The following is a 23,540-nucleotide window of genomic DNA, read 5'->3' on the forward strand; positions in this document are numbered from 1 at the left end:
CAAGTTGACATCCGGCTCCAAGCATTCTGAACAAAATGAAGCGGGACATCACTGCGGCTGGTGATACGCTGATGGCTCTGTGACGTTACCGACCCCAGGAAGCAGCAAGAGGATCGCAGCAGAGGAACATGAGGCCAGTACTGGAGAAACGGGGGAATGTAGGAAGGTGAGTTAAAGTTTATTTTGTTTATTTTTGCAGCCCGAGCACAGGAGTATGTAAAGTTCATCAGTACAGATGTCCTTTAACAAACAACATTTTTACTTTTACAACGTTTTGTACAAATATATTGTAGAGAACCTGTCACTAGCAGTTGTTATATTTATAAGAGTTTGGACATTTCTCCACACAGTAATACCAAATATGATTATGAGGTGATACCAAATATGTTTGCATACATCTATATACTGGTGCCACCTTTAACTGTAATCCTATATGTGTTAATAAAGAAGGCACTGCTGGGAAATGATGTGTACAGAACAGGAACCAAAATTGCCCAGAGGTTGGCTGGTGTAAACAACAAATAAATACAAGTCAAGAGAAAACTGGATGACGGGGGTTAAAAAGAAAACCCTTTATATTCAAACTCCTCCCTAAGTGTGATGTAGTAAAACTTCAATTTTATTAAAGATATGCCTAAAAGAACCCAAATTAGTGCATTAAAACTTGCAGCAACTGTCCAAATATTTATTTATAGCTCTCATCAGTGAGCATGAACATATACTAGACAGTGCCTGCAGTACTCTGTACTAAAGGGATCCTCCAGAACTGGAACATACAGTGCAAACATAGATGGACAGACTATAAATCCGCCATATATATCCCTTTTGACAGAGCCCCCCTTTGGCGGAAGAGACCTAAAAGTATCCAAAAAGTTGGCAAATGCATAATACATGTGGCGTAATTCCTTTACAACAGTTGTTAAAGGGGTAATCCGGCCAAAGGATAGGGGACAAGATGTCTGATCACAGGGGGTCCGCCACTAGATCACATCATTTAAACTCTAAATGTCGCTATTCCCTGGAGTGTAGTGGTCACATCGACACCCCCCCCCCCTTCCCCTGATGTAATTGCAAGGAGATAATGTGTTGCTAGGGAAGCCTGGGGATTTACCTCAGCTCCCCCTTCCCTGGCTCTGTAGATGCTTAAGGCTGCCTTAGGCAGCCCTTACCAATCGAGCTCAGATAACATAGATCAATGTAATGCAGATCATTACAGTGATCTATGTAAACCATTTAATGATGACTTATGATAGGCCCCTAAGGGGGTCAAAACAAAATAAGAAAATCAAATGAAAAAAATGTTTTTAAAAATTGAAAAAAAAAATCCACCCCATCCTGAAAAAAAATTTAATCACCCCCTTTTCCCATTTTTCAAATAGAAAACTGTAAAAAAAAGCTTGGCTGTAAGCAAAAAGCTACCAAAGAGCCTACTCAAGTGAATTATATTTTTCACTTGCAGTGGTCCACTTCCATAGCCTCTTCGTCAAAAGGCAAAGAAGAGAGTAAGTTTGGATGTTGGAACACGGGTGCCAGACGAGGTAAACGCCGTGTTTGGGCAGATTCTTTTTCCAAAGATAGTTACTCCTGCCTCTCGGCAAAATGCACATCAATTCGATTGGCTAAATGGATAAGCTCGCTTAGGTTAGCCGGAGAATCTTGTGCAGCGAGAGCATCTTTGAATCGAGAGGAAAGTCCTTTTTTAAAGGTAGCACACAAGGTCTCGTCGTTCCAAGAAAGTTCAGAGGCAAATGTGCAGAACTGAACCACGTAGTCGCTAACGGAGGAGTTCCCTCGGCAGAGGTTCAGAAGAGCTGTCTCGGGAGAGGAGGCTCGCGCGGGTTCTTCAAATGCATTGTGGAATTCTGCAAGGAAGGCTGACAGGTTCAAGGAGACCGGAGCTCTACGATCCCAGAGAGGAGTAGCCCAGGCCAAAGCTTTTCCAGACAATAGACTGAACACAAATGCCACTTTAGGATGCTCTGTCGGGAACAGATCCTCCATGAGTTCTAGATGGATAGAACACTGTGTCACAAAGCCTCTACACAGCTTGGCATCTCCATCATAAATAAAAGGCAAGGACAAACAAAGCTTGGTCCCAGGAGAAGCTGCAGACACAGGAGGAGACTCAGGAACAGGTGGCTACTGCTGTTGCTGTTGTTGCTGCTGAGCGGCAAGAAGCTGTTGCCCCATGGCTGAGCATTGATTGCGTCTGACAGGCTAACTGCTGTGACTGCTGAGCCACGATGGTGGGAAGATCTGAGACATCTGGCAAAGGGACCCCAGCAGGATCCATAGCCGGATCATACTGTAATGGGACATGGCAAGTGGTGGATCCTCTGGCCCTGTGTGGATGATGACGTGAGCCGTACCAGGGAGCAGAGTCTAAGGTGCCACTGGTTTTCACCAGAGCCCACTGCAAAGCGGGATGGCCTTGCTGCGGCAGGCGGCACCCAGGTCGCTACCCCTGGCACAACTCGTCTACACAGGTAGCTATGAGGTGGCGTGGCACAGAAGGAGACTGGCAAGATGTGGCAAGATGACAGTAGGTCAGGGCAGGTAACACAGGTGCAGGGGAAGTAAGGTAGCAAGGAACAGGTACACGGTAACAGGGACACAGACTTTCACTATGGCACAAGGTAACCAAAGATCCATCAGGAAACCATGGGAGTAGCTGACATTTAAGGACAGGGGACAAGTAAACACTTGATTAATTGAGCACTGGCCAGTTAAGTGAAAGAGCTCTGGCGCGCGCTAGGGCTGTGAGGACACGGAGAGGCGGAAGATGAGGGAGGTGAGTGGCGGGCTGCGGGGACATAAGCAGTGTGGACATAAGCAGAGAGCACTCACGCCCGGCGTGTCCGGCCCGAGCGCAGGCGTTACACCTGTGATAGTAAGATAAATAGGTCACACATAAGCAAAATAAAAAGCAAGAAAAAATGCCTTCAGAACTTGCTTACCAAAGCAACAATGATAAATGTTCCCCATAGAGGTCAGAACATGACATTGAGCAAACTTTTTTTTTTTCTTCAAGTTTTCAAATTATTATTTTTTTTGTACCCTAAAATGAAAAGAAAAAAATCCAGGTTTGGCATCATTGGAAACGTACTGACCTATAGAATAAAGTTAGCATGTCAGATTTATCAGATTGTGAACTCCGAAAAAATGATTGCCCTACAAAATTGCTAAATTTCATTTTTATAAAAAAATAAATAATTTTTGCCTTACACACACACACTATATATATATATATATATATATATATATATATATATATATACTTTTTTTTTTTTTTTTTTTTGGAACTGTAATACATTATATGGATAAAAAAATGCCAAATAATGGGTCTTGAAATGTGAGGAGGAAAAAAACTATTTGATGGATCATGAAGGGGTTAAAGGATCTATAAAGAGGAGGACCCAACTATGATAAAACACACAAGTTCTATGGATAGGAACAGAAAATGTAGCCATGAAATCTTTATTTACTAAGTCATGTCATCAGTTTTGAAAAACATTTTATAGTAAACAAGAATTATAAATCATTTATTTCTCTATAGTCGCTAACGAAAATGATGATTCACAGTTAGCTGTCAAAATACTACACTATACTGTGCATTAGGTTTAACTGTGTTCATGCAAACAGCTTTCTAAAACTTGTTTGTAAACCACAAGGCAAGATTTGACAACTATTTCACTGTTTACTTATGGTTTTAATAAAACGTTAATATGATCCGACTGCGGACCAATATATGGAGGGTTGTTTTAACCAATTCACCAAAAGATCACCGAGGTGATCCACTAATTCCCTATATTTCCCATATACTTGTTAAAAGGTGTAATCTTTTTTAATTCAGAACACCAACAAAAAAGGGGTTAAAAATTGCAGTGTATCTCTCCTCCCGTATTGATAGTAGTTATCTGTGCCAACCAGGCATCACCTATTATCTACCTGTGTGTACCTGCAGTGTGCACACGGTTGTTGGGGGAGTCTGCACTGTATATTAAAACCTATCCTATGCCCCCCTCGACATGTTTCGCCGCAGGACGCGGCTTTGTCAAGAGGTTTTAGGGCACTGAATGAAAAACGCCAAAACAGGGGTTTAAGTAACCTCCTATTGTGACATCATGGTAGGGTGGTATTCACTTCTGATTGGTGGGACGCCATCCCATCCAATCATTCTCTATTTAAATTGATGGATGTTTTCATGCACCTATTGCTGCGCTCATAGTTCAACCAATCCTCATAGTTGTTTATTGGTTGCCTCGGTAATGCATCACATGATCACTGCGTCATGGTCTCAGCGCCGATGTTCACATCCGCCTCCTGCGCCGTGACCCCTGCGCGAGCTCTTATACCAGCGAGCGTTTCTTGCTGCCGGAGCTGCGCAGTTCTATGTGTGTGGGGACTTAGTCTCCACGGGCATTTTCAAGTAGGTATAATAGTCAATCACTATGCAGCTTCATATGCGCCGGGACTTTTCTATGTAAGGGCTGCGCGATGTAATCTGCGCAAACACTTAGTCTCCCGTAGTACTCCATGTTCACAGGGATAAAATCCAATAGGATGCATTATTACTCTATATAACAGTTAGTTGATGGCTATAAGGTTGAGACATGAGGGGATAATTGTATTAATATGTGATGTCCATAAGACCATATCTATGTATATACCCGAAGGTGGATCCACAATACCAGGCAGATCGTCCATATTCAGTCATATTATTTATTATGCTCCTTATTAATTTGCAAATTCCTTACAAACTGTAAATACAAATTCACATAGTATCACCTAATTGGATTATATGTTAAGGAACTCATATATATGAATTATATCCAATGCAGCAGTCATCATATAATTCTACTCAGCAATATTCCAATTCTTCCAATCCTCATATTCCACCATTTTCTATACTGTTCTATGTTGTATATTGTTATCACCATAGAGCTAATTGATTATTTATTGATGATTTTAGACGCAGCATATTAGTCCATCATGGTTTGTCCATCTGCAATTCCCTCCTTGATGTCACTTCGGCAAGGTGTTCAGTAAGTATGTAGATAATTGTATATGATGTTTACATATTATGGCAGCTATTCTAAATGAATGCTGAAAAGGTAAATCCCTCATTGAGTCCATTAGGGCTCAAACTTTTGAGTCGCTGTATCCATCTTGCTTCTTCACGGAGTAGTTTCCTATCTAGGTTGCCTCTTCTGGGGCCCAATGTCATCTTAATTAGTCCCCAAAATTTTAGGGTTTGGATATCCCCTCTATGGAAATTTCTAACATGTCTTGCCAGTGGGGTATCAAAGATTACACCTTTTAACAAGTATATGGGAAATATAGGGAATTAGTGGATCACCTCGGTGATCTTTTGGTGATTTAATAAAACGTTAAGTAACATAGTGAATGCACTACTTACATTATACTGATACTAAGTTATAGCCTTAGAGTCTGTTCATATGGGCAGATTTCTAGTGGATCTTGCTACAATTGACTTCAATGGGTTTGCAGAAAATCTGCAACAGTGGTGGATTTTTAGCAAACCCATCCAAGTCAAGTCAAATATGCTGAGGAAAATTAGCACACAATCCGCATTTGTGAATCGATCTTTAAATGGGTTAACCAGATCAGAATATCTTCCAAAAACAGCAATGCTCATATTGTATGTGGTATTCCAGATCAGTTTCACTGAAATAAATGAAGCCATCTTGTAATACCACATATAACTGGAGAACAGATGTGGCGCTGATTTGCACTATAGGAAAAGGGGCATTACTGTACCTGGACATGCCAAGGCAACACTCTGGTACTTTATTTGGTTGGCAGGTTTTAACCCCTTAACGACAATGGATGTAAATGTACGTCATGGTGCCGTGGTACTTAAAGGGGTAGTCCAGTGGTGAAAAACTTATCCCCTATCCTAAGGATAGGGGATAAGTTTGAGATCGCGGGGGGTCCGACCGCTGGGGCCCCCTGCGATCTCTCTGTACGGGGCCGCGGCTCTCGGCCCAGATAGCCTCTCGGCCTCAATACATCTCAATGGCAGAGCCGGAGATTGCCGAAGGCAGCGCTTCGGCTCTGCCATAGAGTTGTATTGAGGGGCATGTCGGCCGCCGCCTCGTGCGGAGGTCGACACGCCCCCTTCCCGCGGGCTGTCGGGGCTCCGTACAGGAGATCGCAGGGGGCCCCAGCAGTCGGACCCCCCGCGATCTGCAACTTATCCCCTATCCTTAGGATAGGGGATAAGTTGCTCACCACTGGGTCACCACTGGACTACTCCTTTAACGTACCATGACGTTCATTTACGCGCCGCCATGACTGGGAGCAGTCATGCGTGGCAGGAGCAACCAGGGACCCGCAGGTAATGGCGGACATCCGCGATCGCGCGGATGTCTGCCATTAACCCCTCAGATGCCGTGATCAATTCAGATCAATGCATCTGCGGCAGTACGGTACTTTGAAAGGATGATCGGATCGCCCGCACCACTTTCGTGGGGATCCGATCATCCAGCATTGCAGCCGGAGGTCCCCTCACCTGGCTCCAACTGTCTCTTGGGGTCTTCTGCTCTGGTCTGAGATTGAGCAGACCAGAGCAGAAGATCACCGATAATACTGATCAGTTCTATGCTCTATGCATGGCACTGAACGGTATTATCAATCAACTGATTGCTATAAATAGTTCTATTTGGCATTGCCGCATGCGTAAAAGTCTGAACTATTAAAATATATTGTTAATTATCCCGTACAGTGAACGGCATAAACGTTAAAAAAAAAAAAAGTCCAAAATTGCTGCTTGTCACATTTTATTCAAAAAAAAATTATTAATAAAAAATGTATAAAAAGTAAAACCTAAGCAAAAGTCGTGTTGATAAAAACTACTGATCATGGCGCAAAAAATGAGCCCTCATACCGCCCCATATACGGAAAATTAGAAAGTTATAGGTGGTCAAAATAGGGCAATTTCGAACATACTAATTTTGTTAAAATGATTTGAGATTTTTTTAAAGTGGTACAATTATAGAAAAGCATATAACCATGGTATCATTTTAATCGTATTGACCCACAGAATAAAGAAAACATGTCATTTTTACCAGAAAGTGTACAGCGTGAATACAAAACCTTCAAAAATTTGCTAAATTGCGGTTTTCTTTTCAATTTTCCCACATAAATAATATTTGTTTGGTTGTGCCATACATTTTAAGGTAAAATAAGTTATGTCATTACAAAGTACAATTGGTGATGCAAAAACAAGCCCTCATATGGGTCTGTGGATGGAAATATAGATAGAGTATAAATATAAATAGAGTTATGATTTTTAGAAGGTGAGGAGGAAAAAATGGAAAAGCAAAAATAAAATTGGTCTGGTCCTTAAAGCTAAAATGGGCCTGGTCCTTAAGGGGTTAAAAAGGGACCCTGCACCCTGACAATTTTCAACTGTAGCCACATCCTCAGGACAAAAATCGTGTACCTGCCATATACTTTCACAGGCCACAACTCACTTTAGGCCTGATGCCTACAAGGGTTTGGGACTTTGGTGCGGCCCAGAAATGAAAACACACACATCTGTGCTTAGTAGAAGACATTCATGTTGCTAATCCAGGCCATATTTAAATATTTGATTCCTTATGCCAAATAAATAACTTTTGTAATGGGCTTCCATAAAAAAAAAAAATAAAAAAAAATAAAAGCGTTTTAAGTTAGTTTTTCTGCTGTATACTTCTGAACACCAGGGCCAAAACACATTCTGTCTGGTCAAAATCTCAGATTTTGGTCTCCTGCTTGTACTGGCAGGAGACCAAACTCAGGAAGTGTTTCTCTGCACTGTGCTTGATTGACAGCTGCATCAGAGCCTCACTGAAAGACTGAAAGCTGCTGCACAGAGCCTGAGGTCTTCTTTTCATCACAGCTCTGCAACAATGTGAGGGGGCAGAAGTGGCCCCCCCAGCAGGCTTCAGTAATGTCATGCCTGCTGGGAAACACACACTTTCTCCTGCTGGGAGATTGCACTATGTGAGCAAAATAAAGGTATGATACACAGCTTTTTAAAGCTCTGAAATGTTTTTAAGGGTGGGAGGAATGTTAGGAGTAGTTGGGGAACATAGCCTGAGTTCCTTTAGAAAAGTTTATTTGGTGACAGGTACTTTTTTACATTTGCCCACTGCAGCAGTTGTCACCTTGAGAATGGAGCCGTATAGAGGTCACACATCAAAGACTTATTCCTGGGCAAGATCTTTATTTGAATTGGACTCTGGTTGCAGCATGGAAATATTGTGCAACTTAAAATGGTCATCCAAAATAGAAAAACAAAGCTTATTTGTTCTAAAAAACAACAAGGTTGTGTGTGGTATTACAACTTCGCTTCATTCCCTTAATGGAAATTGCAGTGTCAAACACATTGTCCCCACCATTTACTCCCACAGGCCACTTTAAGCAAATGGTCTACAAGACCCTGGGACCTCAGTGTAGGATGTGCAAGGCAGAAACATCATTTATTTTATTAGTTTTTGGTGAGGCACATTTTTTCTTTTAGGGTCTACTTGGGGGAGGGGACTACCATCTTTTCTCGTAAGTAGGACATCCCCCGAAAATAAGGCCTACTTCACTTTTTGCCTGTGGGCGAAATATAAGGCCTCCCTGAAAATAAGAACCCCCTCCCCGAAAATAAGGCTTCCCCCCACAAAAAAATAAGGCGCACCCCCCCCCCCATGCCGAAAATAAATGTCGGACCCCTCAAGAGTGGGCGCCACCACGCAGCTCACTGTGTGGCCGCAGTGCAGCCCATGCTGCTCAGGCGGCGCAGCCCGAGCTGCTTAGGTAGCGCACGGTAATTTTAAAGGAGATCTCCAGTCTTGAAAAACATAACCCCTATCCTCAGGATAGTGGATAAGTTTCAGATCACGGCGGATCCGACCGCTGGGACCCCTGCAATCTCCTGTACAGGGCCCCGGCAGCTCGCGGGAAGGGGGCTTGTCAACCACCGCACAAAGCGGTGGCTGACACGCCTCCTCAATACAACTCTATGGCAAAACTGATAGGGGGGGTGGTGGAACATGAATGAACATCTCCTGTGGATTTCACTTAACAACTGTCATCATGTTTTTGTTTTGTTAGTTTGTCAGTCCTTGTGTTCATTACACATGTGATGGCATTAGCCACTAATATATATATATCCCTCAATTGTTCTATTTTAAGGGGTTGTCCCTTGCAATAGGGGATAATTACTTGATAATGGGGGAGGTGAGGGGGGGCAATTGCTGGGGCCCTCGCAATCTTGAAAATGAGACCTAGGTCTCCTTTGAGAACAGAGCCGAATGTATCCATTCATACATTCTGTATTTAACTGAAGATGGTTAAATACAGCATTAGTTTAAAACACAATTTATTTTAGGCTAAGGTTCATTCATTGTATTTTTTGTTATATTTAATTGTTGAAAAGCTGTAGTAAAATCGGGGGGATTTTATGTCTGTATTTTCAACATTAATTTGCTCTTTGTATGTCTATGGGAAAAAGGGTTAAAAAGGACATATTTTTCCATCTTCGTAATATGTGACACGTCAGTAATTTATGCAATTGGAAAAAATACATCCCTTTTTATTTAATTATTTTTACAGACACATTTTTACAATTTTTTTCATCATAAGAAAATATTCAAAATGTATTCAAGTTACAAACCTGTACATCCTCCACTGCAGTAGGCTCCATGTTTACATATATGCAAGAAATGAATGAACAACTAAATAAATATTGCACCAGTCTTTAACCCCTTAAGGACCAAGCCCATTAGGACCAGAGCATTTTTTGCACATCTGACCACTGTCACTTTAACCCCTTAAGGGCTCAGGGTTTTTCCATTTTTTCATTTGACATTTTTCCTCCTTACCTTTAAAAAATCATAACTCTTTCAGTTTTTCACCTAAAAATCTTTGTGACAGTTTATTTTTGCGCCTCCAATTCTACTTTGTAATGACATCAGTCATTTTACCCAAAAAAGTACAGCGAAACGGGAAAAAAATCATTGTGTGACAAAATTGAAGAAAAACCACTATTTTGTTACTTTTGGGGGCTTCCGTTTTTACGCAGTACATTTTTCGGTAAAAATGACACCTTATCTGTATTCTGTATGTCCATACGGTTAAAATGATACCCTACTTGTATACTTTTTATAAAAAATCATAACTAGAAGCAGTAAAATTTATATGTTAAAAATTGTCTTTTTCTGACCCCTATAACTTTTTTATTTTTATGGGGACGGGATGGTCTGAGGTCTCATTGTTTGCGCTGTGATCTCAAGTTTTTATCGGTAGCATTTTTGTTTTGATCGGACTTTTTGATCACTTTTTATTCATTTTTTTATGGTTTGAAATGTGACCAAAAATACGTTATTTTGGACTTTGGAATTTTTTGCGCGTACGCCATTGACCGTGTGGTTTATTTAATGATATTTTTTCATAGTTTGGACATTTACACATGCGGAGATACCACATATGTTTATATTTATTTTTATTTACATGTTTAATTTTTTATTATGGGAAAAGGTTTTTTTTTGAACTTTTGTTCAGGAAAGGGTTAATACATATTTTTTAACTTTTTTTTTTACACTATTTGTTTTGCAGTGTTATAGCCCTCATAGAGGGCTATAGCACTGCACACTTTGATTAATTGCACAGATCCCTGCCATGGGTTACCATGCCAGCGATCAATGTTATCGGCACTTGACTGCTCCTGCCTGGATCTCAGGCATGGAGCAGCCATTCGGGGATCGGACGCTGAGGAGGCAGGTAAGAGCCCTCCCGGTGTCCTGCTCGCTGTTCGGGACGCCGCGGCGGTCCCGAACAGCCCGACTGACTAGCCGGGATAGTTTCACTTTCCCTTCAGTAGCGGCGGTCAGCTTTGACCGCTGCTTCTAAAGGGTTAATACCGCACATCGCCACGATCGGCGATGTGTGGTATTAGCCGCGGGTACCGGCCATTGATGAGCGTGGGACTGACGTGGTATGATGCGGGATCGCGGCGCGACCCTGCTTCATATCGCGGGAGCCGGCGCAGGACATAAATATACGTCCTGGGTCGTTAAGAGGTTAAGCATTAATAACTCTGGGATGCTTTTACTTATGAATTTGATTCAGAGAATGTTTTTTCAAGACATATTCTACTTTTACATAGTGGTAAATTTTCATCGAAAAATTCCCAAATTTCATGAAAAATTTGAAAGTTTTGATTTTCTAGCTTTGAAGCTCTCTGCTTGTTAGCAAAATAGACATACCAAATAAATAATATGTTGATTCACATATACAATATGTCTACTTTATGTCTGCATCATAAAGTTGACATGTTTTTACTTTTGGAAGACATCAGAGGGCTTCAAAGTTCAGCAGCAATTTTCTAATTTTTCACAAAATGTACAAAATCAGAATTTTTCAGGGACCAGTTCAATTTTCAAGTGTATTTGAAGGGCCTTCATATTAGAAATACCCCATAAATGATGAAATTATAAAAACTGAAGTATACTAAAAGTATTCAACATGACATTCAGAAGGTTTGTTAATCCTTTAGATGTTTCACAGAAATAGCAGCAAAGTGAAGGAAAAAAGTCTAAATCTCCATTTTTTACACTAACTCGTTCTTGTAGCCCCAAGTAAGGAAATACTTCATATGTGAACGTAAAGTGTTCTGCGTGCGCAGTAGAGGGTTCAGAAGGGAAGGAGCAACAATGGGATTTTGGAGAGAATTTTGTTGAAATGGAAGCCCCTATGGTGCCGTAACAGCAAAAAAAATAACTAAAAATCACATGGCCATACTTTTGTGGAAACTACACCCCACATAACAAGGGGTACAGTGAGCCGTAAATTAATTTTTTTTCACTAAAATGCATTTTTTTCCAAAATTTCCCATTTTTGTAAGAGGTAATAGGAGAAAATGCCACCCAAAAGTTGCAACCCCATTTCTTCTGAGTATGGAAATACCTCATGTGTAGATGTAAAGTGCTTTGTGAGCGCACTACAATGCTCAGAAAAGGAGTCACATTTTTGTTGAAAAGGTTTTTGGGAGGCGTGTCACATTTAGGAACCCCCTATGGTACCATGACAGCAAAAACAAAACACCCACATGGTATACTATTTTGGAAACTACACCCCTCAAGGCACATAACAAGGGGTACAGTGAGCCTTCACTCTCCACAGGTGTTTGACGACTTTTTGTGAAAGTTGGATGTGTAAATGATTATATTTTTCACTAAAATGCAGTTTTTCCCCAAATTTTAATTTTCTACAAGAGGTAATGGGAGAAAATGCCTCCCAAAATCTGTAACCCCATTTCTTCGTAGTATGGAAATATCCCATGTGTGGATGTAAAGTGCTCTGCTGGCGAACTACAATGCTCAGAAGAGAAGGAGCACCATTGGGCCTTTTGAGTGCAAATTTGTTTGGAATGGGAGTCGGGGGCCATGTGCGTTTACAAAGCCCCCCCCCCCCCCCGTGGGGCCAGAACAGCGAATCCCCCCCCCCCCCCCCCTCACACACATACACATGTGACTCCATTTTGGAAACTACACCCCTCATGGAATGTAATAAGGGGCTAAGTGAGCATGCTGGAGTAGACCCCAACTTTACCTTTTCATAAGGGGTAAAAGGAGAAAAAGCCCCCCAAAATTTGTTAGGCAATTTCTCCTGAGTACGGAAATACCCCATATGTGGCTCTAAACTGTTGCCATGAAATACGACAGTGCTCCGAAGTCAGAGAGCGCCATGCATTTGAGGCCTAAATTAGGGATTTGCATAGGGACGGACCCGGATGCAAGAATTACACTTGCCTCCAATGCCAAAATTACCTACGGTAGTGTTTCAGTACTGGGAGATGTTGTCTTGCAACAGCTGGAGGCTCCATTTTGGAAACAGTGCCATACCAGACATTTTTAATTTTTATTGGTGGGGGGGGGGCAGTGTAGGGGTGGAGGCACACTGGTTGGAAAACACTGAGAGTTTGTTACTTAACTCATTGTTTCGCAACCGGTGTGCCTCCAGCTGTTGCAAAACTACAACTCCCAGCATGTATGATCTATCAGTGCATACTGGGAGTTGTAGTTTGCAACCGCTGGGGGCACACTGGTTGCAAAACACTGAGTTAGGTAACAAACTCAGTGTTTTGCAAAATCTCAGATTTTGGTCTCCTGCTTGTAATGGCCGGAGACCAAACTCAGGAAGTGTTTCTCTGCACTGTGTTTCACAACCAGTGTGCCTTCAGCTGTTGCAAAACTACAACTCTCAGCATGCACTTACAGCCAAAGGGCATGCTGGGACTTGTAGTTATGCAACAGCTGGAGGCACACTACTGCAACTCCCAGCATCCCCTTTGGTAGTTTGTGCATGCTGGGGGTTGTAGTTATGCCACAGCTGGAACTACACTTTTTCCTGAAATCGTCATGGTGGGGGTTCACAGCGAGTTTGAGCTGCAGTGGAAAATTTGCTGCATCTCAAGCTTGCAGCCAGAAACTCACTGTAAACCCCCGCCTATGTAAATGTACACTGTACATTCACATGGGGGGGGGGGGGACCTCCAGCTGTTGGAAAACTACAACTCCCAGCAAGCCCTTTGGATGTCTGTGCATGCTGGGGATTGTATCTATGCAACAGCTGGAGGCACACTGGTTGGAAAACACTGAGAGTTTGTTACTTAACTTATTGAATGTTTCGCAACCAGTGTGCCTCCAACTATTGCAAAACTACTACAACTCCCAGCATGTATGATCTATCAGTGCATGCTGGGAGTTGTAGTTTGCAACAGCTGGGGGCACACTGGTTGCAAAACACTGAGTTAGGTAACAAACTCAGTGTTTTGCAAAATCTCAGATTTTGGTCTCCTGCTTGTAATGGCCGGAGACAAAACTCAAGAAGTGTTTCTCTGCACTGTGTTTCTCTGCCTCAGTGAAAGCAGCACAGTCTAAAAGCTGCAAAGAGCCTCACTGAAAGATACACAGACTTAAAGCTGCTGTACAGAGCTTGAGGTCTTCAATTCATTACAGCACTGCAATGATGTGAGGATGGAAGTGGTCCCCCAGCAGGCTTCAGTGATGTCATGCCTGCTGGGAAATGCCCTGCTGGGTGATTGCACTATGTGAGCAAGAATAAAGGTAAGATACACAGCTTTTTAAAGCTCTGACATTTTTTTATGGGTGGAAGGGGTGTTAGGAGTAGTTAGGGAACATAGCCTGGGTTAGTTTAGAAAAGTTTTTTGATGAAGTTGTAAAGTTACATTAAAAAATATGGCTGTAAAATGGTTATAAAAATGTATGTGATAATGTGCTCAATGAAATAGCACCAGTCGGGCCCACACTGTTTAAAAAACTGTTCTAATACCAACAATGACAATATGGAGATTTTCAAACAGTGTGCACTGACAGCTGTTATTCCATAGACTTTCATTAAGCAAATTACCACATTCAAATTTCTTTTACCTATTTTGAAACGTAATAATTTTTACGTATTTTTACGATGCACGAGCCAAGTCTTAGAAGGGGGAATGGCTGTGTGTTTTTATTTTAAAAAATTCAGTTTTTATAACAAACTTATATTTTTAGACAAGGTTCTTAGAAACTCAAATATGTTTCGTGGCTCTGTGGCTCCATTTCACTCCACATGTAATGCGATGCTGCCTTGACTTAAGTATGTAGCTTTGTTTTTTTAAACCCAATTGCATTGCAATGTGCCACTTTTTTCAGTGTCTCACTATCTTTGTGCTTCATACAACGGGAGTGGGACACAATTTGTGTCACACCCATGTTTCCTGTAAACTTAGTTTAGTACTTGACAATATTTTAATGCAAATTATTGCTATTGGGGTCACATTTTATTTGAAATAATTTGAGAAAGATTTGAGTCCCTAAGACACTCCCCACCCCTACATGTAATGTGATTCCTTCTGTTCACTAACTGGAAAGAATCAAATCAGGTTTAGGACATTTTCCTGTGAGACACCAGTTTGCTAAATCATGAAGAAAATCCATTTGAAGCCTGACAAATTGAAGCAGTATAAAATGCATATTTGCCATTATAAAGCTAAATGTAGCATCAATTTATAAAAATCTACAAAACCAATTTCATATTACTCTACCATGTATAGGAACAGATTAAAAACCAATCACTTATTTTAAAATACCACCTTGTTCACGTAGAAAAAGTATTCCAATTATGTAAAATGTGTGTTCACCTGATAAAATATGTTGCTTACAGAAGAACTGGTTTTCCTAATTAGGGTTAATACACATTATTAAACCACACTATCCACAAATAATATTAACTATTTTATGATATTTTACTACTAAAGGGAATGTACCACCTATTTACAAATTTTACTAATTAAAAATAATAGAACAAAAGTCAAAGGAATGTACTTTATAGTTGGAACATGCACATAAAGATCTAAAGGTAAATACGCACAGGTCACTGTACAAAGACATTTATGTAGCCAAACTCAACATCAGACTAAAATAGTATAGTACATATCTTTTAAAGATTATAAAATCCATGAGTTTTTTTTTTTTCCTACAGGGGAATAATTCTACAAACATAGAGAGTTAGAATGCACTCATTTTAACAGAACATCCTTGACTTTTTATGGATTACGTAATTGAATTTAATATCACTCCTGACTTCGTAGTTCTTAAGTCTAATCTATTTACTTACAAAGAGGAATGTCTTCCTACTAAAATATACCATGAAGGTGATGCAGTGTTTAAGATGCATATCTAATGATACAAAATATTTTTTTTAAATGCCCACACGCTTCACATGCAATATAGAACCAGCCCACATATATCTTCATTCCATTTTATATTTTTCATACCTCACAATTGAATATTATTCCAGTTACTGTGACTAAAGTAAGTACAGTGGTCCCTCAAGTTCCAAAATAATTGGTTCCAGTGCGGGATTATAAGTTGAAACCATTGTACCTTAGGACCATGAATCTGGAAAACTGGAAACTGGTTCAGGAGACCCCAAAATGCCAAATAAAAATAGGGAAAGTTAAAATTCGAGAAAACTAGGTAGATAACTAATACAGATAAAGCTTGTTCTTACATATCAAATTATGTATCATAAAGAGACGTATATGGATCATGTTAAAAAATGAATATTTTATTGAACATAACTGCTAAAGCTTACATACATTTAAATACTAGTACCTGGTGATGAAGGTGGGTGAAAAAAGGAGAACTTGGCATTAGATGTGTGTCATCAGGCGGGTGGCAGGATCAGAATAGTAGCTGAGGCTGGTAGGCAGAAGAAAACGGTCTCTTTTGTAAAAGTGTTAGTGTGCACAAGTAAGTATTGAGGATATGCATTACATAAAACTTAACTTTTAATAATATCCTTAGGATAAAATATATGGAGCCAAAATTTTTCGGAAATCAAACAAAAGGAAAGGTGTGCAAAAGGCCACCTACACCACCAAGTATTGATGTGATGCAAAGACCTCTGAAAGGTCGAAGGGAACAACGTATGGTTCTTTGAAACCGGTGGGGGTAAAAACTTCCCCTGTAAGGCCCTACTTTCGCCCTACTAATTTGCTTCTTGGCAAGTGTTACTCGCCCTAAAAAGGGCGGCCCCACACAGTAACCTCTCCCTATTTCCACTTGCAAGCACTGCCATTTCCCAGGGTTTTTAGGTGGGAATAGGGAGAGTTCCTGTGTGGGGTTGCCCTTTTTAAGACGAGTAACACTTTCCTCGAAAAGGTGGAAGGGAACAATGTATTGTCCATTGTAGCTGGTGGGGGTTAAAAATTCAACGGTAAAGCCCTACTCTTGCCCTATTAATTCCCTCCTTGGCAAGTGTTACTCACCCTAAAAAGGGCAGCCCAACACAGGAAACTCAACCTATTTCCACCTAAAAACCCTGTGAAATGGCAGTGTTTGTAGGCGGAAATATTCAGAGGTTCATGTGTGCAACCACCCTTTTAGGGCGAGTAACACTTGCCAAGAAGAAAATTAATAATGCGAGAGTTGGGCCTTACAGGGGAAGTTTTTACCCCCACCGGTTACAATTTACCATACATTGTTCCCTTCCACCTTTTACAGGTCTTTGCATCACATCAATACTTGGTGGTGTAGGTGGCACATGGTGTTTTTTGCACACCTTTCCTTTTGCTTGATTTAAAAAAAAAAAAAAAATGTAGGTCCATATATTTTATCCTAAGAAAAGTTAAGTTTTAGCTAATGCATAGCCTCAATACTTACTTGTGGTCTAATGCAGAGGAATGTCTGTAACTGGGGAGCAGCACCTTAAATATGTATAGCACTATCCATATTTGTGAAGTGTTGGTGTGGCACCGTGGTCAATCAATTCTGAGGCATCAGGCATGGGTGGGTGGAAATCCAGGCTGATCCATGACTGATTTATGTACACATTTTTAGTGGACAGACGAATTCGCCTTGGGGTTACTATGGCCCCCACCTCACTAAACACCCGCACTGATGGCACACTTATGGCCGGGCAGGACAGCTTTTTCAGGTCAAACTCTGCTAGTTGCGGCCACAAATCAAGTTTTGCTGCCCAGAAGTCCAGTGGATCTTCAAGGTGTGTTGGCATGTGAAGGTATGCCACCACCTGCTGGTTCAGGTCCTGCTCCAGGTCTACCTGCTGCTGATGAGTTGCTTCACTATGCGGGTAAAGAAAGCTACTCATCAGCGACTGTAGACTCAGGCTGCTGCTGATGGAGCTGGTACTGCTCCTGCCACTCCTCCCCAGCAGCCGTGGCAGTGGAAGGTGAGTGCAGTGCAATTCAACAAAATTTTTAAATAACATGTATAATTTTATTCAAAGAATAGGTCATTTTCTGAAGACACACTTCCTTCAGGTCATTGTAAGACACAGAACTTAACCTCTTCAGGACCCATGACGTATGCATACGTCTTCACACCCTAGGTCTTAAGGACCCATGACGTATGCATACGTCTTGTCTTTTCCTGGTCTCCGCCGCTCACCCGGCGGAGATCGGAAGCGGATCCCTGCTGAAATCCTTCAGCAGGGATCCAGGGCAAACGCCGAGGGGGGCCATGTATGCCCGACCCGACCGCCCGGTAATTTCGCATGATCCCGGCTGTCACAGACAGCCAGGACCATGCTGAAGACTAGGAGCAAGGTGGCAAACCTGCCACCTCCTTCTATTCCCTGCGATCTGTCGGTTAGTTAACCGACCAATCGCAGGAGGGGGGGCGGTTATTTCCTCCCGTCCTGCCCGGCCCCTGAAAGTCCGGAGAGGACGGGAGGAAGACCGGAGGACGCGGCGGGGGACGGGGGAGTGCTGGGGACCGGCCCCGGTACTTACCTCGTCCCTGAAGACCCGGATCCCGGCGAGGAAGATGGCGGCGGCGGCGACAGGTGAGTAGATCTTCAGCCGCGGTCGGGCCCTTTACAGCAATGCACGTCGCCGTAAAGCGACATGCATTGCTGTATTGGGACCTTATATACTACAACTCCCAGCATGCCCAGACAGCCCTTGGCGTCTGGGCATGCTGGGAGTTGCAGTTTTGCAACATCTGGAGGTCCACAGTTTGGAGACCACTGTGCCCTTCCAGATGTTGCAAAACTACACATTCTCAGCATGCCCTTACTGCACAGGCATGCTGGGAGTTGTAGTTCTGTAACATCTGGCCCTTCAGATGTTGCAGAACTACAACTCCCATCATGCCTGGACAGTTTTGGCATACTGGGGGTTGTAGTTTTGCAACATCTGGAAGGGCACAGATTGGGAACCACTGTATTAGTGGTCTGCAAACTGTAGTCCTCCAGATGTTGCAAACTACAACTCCAAGCATGCTGGGAGTTGTAGTTCGGCAACATCTGGCTCTAAAGATGTTGCCGAACTACTACTCCCAGCATGCCTGAGAATGTTTGGGAGTTGTGGTTTTGCAACAACAGGAGGCACACTGGTTGGGAAACATTGTCTGTTTCCTAACTCAGTGTTTCCCAACACGTGTGCCTCCAGCTGTTGCAAAACTATAACTACCAGCATGCACTGATAGACTGTGCATGCTGGGAGTTGTAGTTTTGCAACAGCTGGAGGTCCCCCCCTTGTGAATGTACAGGGTACATTCACATGGGCAGGGGGCTTACAGTGAGTATCAGGCTGCAGTTTGCGATGCAGCTAATTTTGCGCGGCAGCTCAAACTCGCAGCGGGAAAATCGCTGTAACCCCCCCGCCCGTGTGACTGTACCCTAAAAACACTACACTACACTAACACAAAATAAAATAAAAAGTAAAAAACACTACATATACACATACCCCTACACAGCCCCCCTCCCCACCCCAATAAAAATGAAAAACGTCTGGTACGCCACTGTTTTCAAAATGGAGCCCCCAGCTGTTGCAAAACAACAACTCCCAGTATTGCCGGACAGCCGTTGACTGTCCAAGCATGCTGGGAGTTTTGCAACAGCTGGAGGCACCCTGTTTGGGAATCACTGGCGTAGAATACCCCTATGTCCACCCCAATGCAAATCCCTAATTCAGGCCTCAAATGCGCATGGCGCTCTCACTTTGGAGCCCTGTCGTATTTCAAGGCAACAGTTTAGGGTCACATATGGGGTATCGCCGTACTCGGGAGAAATTGCCTTACAAATTTTGGGGGGCTTTTTCTCCTTTCACCCCTTATGAAAAGGTGAAATTGTGGTCTACACCAGCATGTTAGTGTAAAAAAATAAATTTTTTACACTAACATGTTGGTGTTGTCCTATACTTTTCATTTTGACAAGAGGTAAAAGGGAAAAAAGCCCCCCAAAATTTGTAATGCAACTTCTCCCGACTACGGAGATACCCCATATGTGGGCGCAAAGTGCTCTGGGGGCGCACAACAAGGCTCAGAAGGGAGAGTGCACCATGTACATTTGAGGTGATTTGCACAGGGGTGGCTGATTGTTACAGCGGTTTGACAAACGCAAAAAAAAAAAAAAACACATGTGACCCCATTTCGGAAACTACACCCCTCACGGAATGTAATGAGGGGTGCAGTGAGAATTTACACACCACTGGTGTCTGACAGATCTTTGGAACAGTGGGCTGCGCAATTTAAAAATTTTGTACAGCCCACTGTTCCAAAGATCTGACAGACACCAGTGGGGGGTAAATGCTCACTGTACCCCTTGTCACGTTCCTCAAGGGGTCTAGTTTCCAAAATGGTATGCCATGTGGGTGTTATTTTGCTGTCCTGGCACCATAGGGGCTTCCTAAATGCGACATGCCCCCCGAGCAAAATTTGCTCTCAAAAAGCCAAATATGACTCCTTCTCTTCTGAGCATTGTAGTTCGCCCGTAGTGCGCTTCAGGTGAACTTATGGGGTACCTCCATACTCGGAAGAGATGGGGTTACAAATTTTGGGGGGTATTTTCTGCTATTGACCCTTGCAAAAATGTGAAATTTGGGGGGGAAACACACATTTTAGTGAAAATTTTTTATTTATTTTTTACGTATGCAAAAGTCGTGAAACCCCTGTGGGGTATTAAGGCTCACTTTATTCCTTGTTACGTTCCTCAAGGGGTCTAGTTTCCAAAATGGTATGGCATGTGGGTATTTTTTGTTGTCCTGGCACCATAGGGGCTTCCTAAATGCGACATGCCCACGAGCAAAATTTGCTCTCAAAAAGCCAAATATGACTCCTTCTCTTCTGAGCATTGTAGTTCGCCCACAGTGCACTTCATGTCAACTTATGGGGTACCTCCATACTCAGAAGAGATGGGGTTACAAATTTTGGGGGCTATTTTCTGCTATTAACCCTTGCAAAAATGTGAAATTTGGGGGAAGCACACATTTTATTGAAATTTTTTTTACATTTTTTTACATATGCAAAAGTCGTGAAACACCTGTGGGGTATTAAGGCTCACTTTATTCCTTGTTACGTTCCTCAAGGGGTCTAGTTTCCAAAATGGTATGCCATGTGTTTTTTTTTTTGCTGTTCTGGCATCATAAGGGCTTCCTAAATGCAACATGCCCCCCAAAAACCATTTCAGAAAAACGTACGCTCCAAAATCCCCTTGTCGCTCCTTCCCTTCTGAGCCCTCTACTGCGCCCGCCGAACACTTTACATAGACATATGAGGTATGTGCTTAGTCGAGAGAAATTGGGCTACAAATAGAAGTATACATTTTCTCCTTTTACCCCTTGTAAAAATTCAAAAATTGGGTCTACAAGAACATGCGAGTGTAAAAAATGGAAATTGTGAATTTTCTCCTTCTCTTTGCTGCTATTCCTGTGAAACACCTAAAGGGTTAAACTGCTGTCTGAATGTCATTTTGAATATTTTGGGGGGTGCAGTTTTCATAATGGGGTCATTTGTGGGGTATTTCTAAGATGAAGACCCTTCAAATCCACTTCAAACCTGAACTGGTCCCTGATGGCTGGGTCCTTAAAATGGGTCCATAAAATGGCTGGGTCCTTAAGGGGTTAAGGCATTTGACAATTTCTATATTTATTCTGTACATATACAACAACTGTGTTTAAAAACTATGTTCAACAAAGCACTTTTATACCCCTCCCTAAACAGACACTAAACTAAGAAATAAAAGAGAGAAAAAGCACAGCTACATGTATTTGTCAGTCTATAAGTCTGTGAGCTCCTAAAATGAACAATATTGTAGAAACTTACACAAATATTGCCATGATCATATGGCTCTATGATTTGCCTAACCCATGAAGTGTTCATAGATCTTATTTCAGTCTTAAAGAAGCATTCTGTTTTTATTATTATTATTTTTTATATAGTACACCACAGGCTATTATTAGAGAATAATGTATTTTGCTGATGTGGAATGCATGGTATAGGTTACATTTTAGTTTAAAGATGCACACTGATCTGAGTTCTGTAATGCAGTTGCAGTCTACATTTCCCATGAATCTCCCTGTTGGGGGTCAGGTGTTTAATCACTCCAGCTGCTCATCTAATTAGGCTACTGGTGCTGGAAGTCACCTAGGTGAACTCATTAGACTCATAAGCCGGTTGGGGTCAATTCACACTACATACAGTTTTGATTTCAAAGGGAGTCCTTTTTTTTTCTTCTTTTTTTTTTAGAGATATAATATTTCAGCCTATAATTTACAACTTAGGTGTTTTATACAGATTTCAAAGCTTTATCATTAAATTGTGTTCACATGTTGATTTGTGTTCAGATGGTGTTTTTGGTGCATTTTGGCAAAATTTTTAACCATAATTTGCCAATTGCTGTAAAATGGCACCTTTTTTGCCCCAATTTTGGGAAAATCATGGCAAAAACAGTAAAAACAAAAATGCTATCTGTGAACAAACCCTCAGGGGAGAGCTATAACTTCTATATATCCTAATCTCATAGCAGATGGGGTGGTAGATGGGGAAGGGAGGGGTCTGTGAACTGCTGTATGGGATCTGATACATGATGATGTCATCTTGTCGTTTACAGGAAGTCAGACCCAAAATTGACATCCTGTACTGGCCAATAAGCAGTGGAAGATTTAAAGAGTCAGACTGGTGATCACATGACCAAGTTAATGAAAAGCATAGATGCAGCTGTTTGGGAATAAAACAAAGTCTGTTGTAAGATTACTCATACTGAATGTGCATGATGGGGGCAAAAAAAAGAAAACGAAAACCTGCATGTAGAGTAGTGAAGATGGTTTCTGATGCAGCAAGCTATCTTCAAGCCAGGGTGGGTTTGATGAGAGAGGAGAACAGAGACTGTTTTGTTAACCTTTCTGGTTTGTTACTACTGTTTCTACTGTATTTATTGTTTTAACTTTAGTGAACCTTTAAATCCTGTTGCTAAGGGATTCTAGTTGTATGACAGACACGGTGCCAATGGGGATTCTTTGTTATTAAGACCTCAAAAAACTTTCCTACACAGCAAACCCACCGTACTATCTATAAATATTTGGAGTTCTTTTATGCATATTGTACTCACTTCCCTGGATTTCAGCTTCATAGATTTCATCCTGCTTTCTCTCCCTCTGTTCTGTACTATCAATCTTGTTATACAGCACTGCACAAGTAGCTGGAGCCAGAACAGTCGCTGCCTGCTGGGAGGACATTGTGCTTATCCTCCCCTCTATATTCTCCTAAATAATCTAAGACACTGTAATTATATAGTCAGGGAGGCTGAACTGTCATCTCCTCCATTACAACGCTGTGACAGGCCGTCTCATCATCTGCAGTAACTGTGTAAGGTGGGAACATGTGCATCCATGTGAAGAGCCTGCGTGCAACAGTATAGGCAATTGTGCCGTTTCCTTTGTCTGTAAGAGTGACACGCGCTTATCCCATCTACTCAAGTAGAAAAAGTGTGTCACCCAAGGCCTTAATCAGATTGTTACTAGGTAAGGGCTCTAGTATGATGTGTAGTTATAAAAGCAGCTAGAAAAAGAACAGGTGAGAGACTTAGACATGGAACAAATGTAATACTTTCCTTGTACACTACAGGTCTAAAATGTATTAAATATAATCCATATTGTACCACACAGAAAAGTGGACCCAGAGAAGACAATTTATCTTCTTTTATTTATTTTTATTTTTTTTGTTAAGAAATTT

The 23,540-nt window shown here is 41.8% G+C and overlaps 1 protein-coding gene and 1 long non-coding RNA gene across 5 annotated transcripts in view; one reads left to right on the top strand and one right to left on the bottom strand.

The window, feature by feature from the left end:
* Window positions 1–23,540, bottom strand: part of KHDRBS2 (KH RNA binding domain containing, signal transduction associated 2) — a 495,176-nt gene that overhangs the window by 350,789 nt on the left and 120,847 nt on the right. The window lies entirely within an intron of this gene.
* On the top strand, window positions 41–23,124 carry LOC130361993 (uncharacterized). The gene is made up of 3 exons (XR_008891222.1): window positions 41–166; window positions 4,973–5,045; window positions 22,420–23,124. It is a non-coding gene; the product is annotated as an uncharacterized LOC130361993 (long non-coding RNA).

The sequence above is a fragment of the Hyla sarda genome, chromosome 3, assembly GCF_029499605.1.
Source record: "Hyla sarda isolate aHylSar1 chromosome 3, aHylSar1.hap1, whole genome shotgun sequence".
Taxonomy (NCBI): domain Eukaryota; kingdom Metazoa; phylum Chordata; class Amphibia; order Anura; family Hylidae; genus Hyla; species Hyla sarda.